This window comes from Varroa destructor, unplaced genomic scaffold (genome assembly GCF_002443255.2).
Source record: "Varroa destructor unplaced genomic scaffold, Vdes_3.0 BEIS01000004.1, whole genome shotgun sequence".
NCBI classification, from domain to species: domain Eukaryota; kingdom Metazoa; phylum Arthropoda; class Arachnida; order Mesostigmata; family Varroidae; genus Varroa; species Varroa destructor.
This window is the reverse complement of record NW_019211457.1, coordinates 52,624,299-52,628,520: the sequence shown is the minus strand read 5'-3', so window position 1 is coordinate 52,628,520 and position 4,222 is coordinate 52,624,299.

Below are 4,222 nucleotides of genomic sequence, written 5' to 3'. Positions count from 1 at the left end.
ATAGGAAGTTAATACAGATGGTTAATTGAATAAATACACAGATGGCGACGAGATTCATGCGCTGGCGACAACATTTCTCAATACTCCTCTACGATGATGACGAACATGAAGATAATAAATAATAATTATTATAATAATGATATTGATAATGATAAAAATTAAAAATAAACAAACATTTGTTGTTTTTCTATGAATATATTTGACTCGTCCTTTGTCATTTCAAATAGTACAGGTTAATGCGTACATAAGATGCAAAGTTCTTCTAGTGCTACAAAGGATGGCGAGGCGAATAACTGGGAACAGTCAAATAAGCACTCAATGGAACAGTCAAAGTAGCGTTCAATAGATATAGATGTATATGTATAACAGGGCAGAGTAAAATCGAAACAAATTGAGTGTATTAAATGGTTTTGTGACGTAAGAGACTAATTAGGGCGTCTGTCTGTTGAATAAGTAAGTATCTTTACTTGAAACTGTCTTCATGTGAAAACGTTGACTAGCTATTTCCATTCAGCTGAAGTAGGTGCTCGTAGAACGTGACGATAAAAGTATGTCGTTACATATCTTCGTTCTAGGATTCACAAACAATAGCCATGGGCTGCTACACTAAAACACATTAAATGGTAGTACAACTTGTGTAACAACGATTAATTTCTACTACATTCATGTTATGGTTCACAACTGATTTAATTTATTCAATCATATACGTTATGAAGTAGATGCCTGTGGCAAAATATAGATTTGGTAATATTTAGAATAAGTTGCCATAATTGCCATATAATATAATATCTTTTGCGTAGTCTATATCAACCAGTTTCTTGAATTTCTTTTTTTTTCCACTTCATGTTTATTTTTGCAAACTACGTGTGGTATTTTGCAAAAGAGTTTGAAACATTAGTAATATGATTACTCAGATCATAAATATTGGCAAAATCACAATGCGCCTATGAGTACAAGGTAAAAGTTTTTTAAAAAAAAGTTCTACACAATACACAAAGCATCTACCGTACGCATTTTACGGTGATTTTATTAACTGACCGGTTGGAACGCACTCTGCGCCATGTGAATTATTGGGTGATGCTGTGGTCCCCAGGTCTTAGGAGAGTCATACCAGTTCTGGTATCTTGCACGTGTCAAAAGCCAACTGTCTTTTTGCCCAGACTCATAAAATGGGTAGTTAGTGTGGATTAATTTGGAACTCGCAGAAAAGCTCCTTGGGGGGGTTACGGATTAAGAAATGGATAAGGGGACAGGCTTTATAATGGGAAGCGCATCTAACTCTTGCTAATTTTAGTCTAGTTCACAGTAGTAAAATTCTTAAACAAATAGTTGTAAGATCCTCTTTACTAGTAATCTGTAGAAGACTTGTAAGCAAATGGCGAGCTAGCAATGTCTAAAACTATTGGCGGACCTTGTGATTCTACAAGTTGGGAGACTGAAGGACACTGCTGATTATTCTATTGAATACACGGATGCTTGCAGATCAGTTGATAATCACTGTTGCTGGTGCAGTTGTTGCTGTTATCCCAGGCTTCTGCTATGATTCCAATTTCGCCTAGATCTGATGCTTTTTTTTTAAAAAGGCAGCTGAAGGTGTTGAACCGAAAAAACCACGCTGTTCCTTATGTTTTATTGCTATTTTAATGTTGCAACATGTTGGAAGTAATGAGGGGAGGGGCAAATAACAATATATTTATTCAGGCTTTTTTTAGGAGGGCATTAAAAAAGTTGGTAAGTTCCTTCGAATATGCTTTAGCTAGTTTTACGTAGTCTCCATTCACATTTATGCGAGTCAATAAATGAATGGTAAGTGAACAAAGATGGTAATTTCTCGTGACGTAGTTGAGAACTATCGCTGACATTTAAGATGTACAACTTCGGTTAAGAAGTAACTAATGACGCGCTAATCAGTGACTGGCCTAGCGACGACAACAACTTTATCAATCTCAATTTGAATCACGCAATGTCTAATACCGCATAAAATAAAAAGATACCTTATAAGATCATAAATAGATAATTCAGCTAATTATTAAGGCCATTTTTTAATTTAGCATTGGAATGCAAATAATGGGATGCCTAAATCTATTTGATGTCGATTTCGAGGGCTATATACATATAAATATTTTTCTGCTTTGGCATAAATACTCAAAGAGATGGTTAACCAAGCGAAACATAAGGATGGCCCGAGGTTTCTATACGAAATTCAAGATCACATTTTATATTTTTAATTATAAACATTTTTATATTCTTTCAATGCCTATACTCACAAAACAACTTTCACAAAACAAACATTTAATCTGGCTAAAAAGATACTGAAAGTGGGCTCTTTATGCAAAAGTTCGTTCCAATGCATGCTAATATTAGGATCTAAAAATGCAATTCAGATTTCCTAGAAGTTCTAGCACGAATGAACTCTTAAAAAAATTACATTTTTTCTTGATCTTAGATAAAATGCATAAACATCTCAATTATAAATGGTTACGTACCCAAATAAGACAACAGAATCAGCTCACGTTTAAGGAAGTTTAAAATGGCTCATTGCTTTTAACGTAACCGGGATGTGATGCTGAGGCGGTCAACTAATGACTTATATTATGATCGTCTAAAAAACATAGACGCATAGACAACGTATATGCAAACGAACGCCATCGCAGCGCATAAATTTGATTTCATTCTTGAAAAAAGATAATTCAATATAGGTTCAATCGGCTTTGCATTTTTTCCACGCAGCGCGAGCATAATTGTTGACAGGGGAGTGAATTCTATGACAAAATTGCCTTATTTTTCCAAACTAGTGATAATTTCCAAGGCCTTATTAGTAACGGAGGCTCGCATTGAGTACAAAATATTTATCGTGTTGTCCCTTTTACAAAATGTCCATTTTCTTCATAGAATACATGAAAAGTACTTGTTAAGAGAACCTAAAGGTGTTGAGAAATACCGCCATTATTTTAACTGTTCACAGATAAAAACTTTTTCTTCGAAAACCAGATTATCTTCTTGCGCTGTGCTAATCTAAAAAATTAAAAAAAAAGCATGGAAATGTGCTATCAACTTTTAACGACTGTAAATAATGTCATCGTTGTAATGTTTAATAAAATTTAATATGCAATCTATATGAAAGTCAAAATTGCTTTTTATAAAAGAAAATATTCGACTTATTTCGTAAAATCACGATGTGGTCCATCGATGACGAAACTAAAACAATTTTAACAAAAAATGCCCATATAGAAAACCGTATGGAGGCTACAGAGAGGCTATAAAAATAGTAATAATAACATAAACAATATACTAAAAATATTAAGCTACTACTGCAAAGCAATAAACAGAAAAAAGAGGAAAACAATCTTAGATGTAGCAAGTTGAATGTTTCCATGTCTAGGGAAAGTTTGTGCCTCAAAAACCTGAATGAGCTCCTTTGTTAGCTTTGAGTAGCTGGTTGTCGGCCTTTTCTGAATGAATGTACGTAACTATTGATAGCTTTCTATTAACGTAGAAGCCTCTTAACGATCATTTAGTGACCAGACAGTGGGGAACAAAACCAAAAACGGCTAGTGAAAAAGATATAATTAGCATATGTATACATTTTAGTTGCTAGATGAATTTTATATTGCCCCATTTGTATCCAAAAAATGTTTTTTGATGACGCCGAGTCGGGACTGAGGAAAGTTGTAGTGCTTACCGCCTTTTTCTTAACGTTGCCGGCTCTACGGGCGGTACTAGACTTGGCAACGGCTGCCTTTCGAGCTGGGGATATATCCCTACTTGTCTTACGGACGGGTGACTTAGCAGCTGCGGGCGCACTGCAAACGGGAGACTTGCCATGGCCACGTATTGCTGGCTTTAGAGCCGGTGATTTAGAAATCGCGCGCGCTTTCCGCACCGACGAGTTTGCTACCCGGTCTTCTAATGAATCAATTTCGGCCGAAGTTCGCGTACGCCCCTTTTTGACGGCGGTTTTATCAGAACTAGCACTAATTTTTCCATCATATTTCAGTCCTTCCGCAGTTACACCATCTTTAAGGATGCTGCGCAATTTATCATAGTCCGGTTTATCGGCAAATCCCATATTTGCCACTACTGTCATGAAGTCAATCATGGGCTATTTTTGCTGTGTATGCTAGCCACGACTAGTTCAGGCCCGTCCTCATTCCACGGTACCCCCAAAAATAAGTGCTTATTTAGCTCGATTTTCTAAAACCATTTTCATCCATATATATAT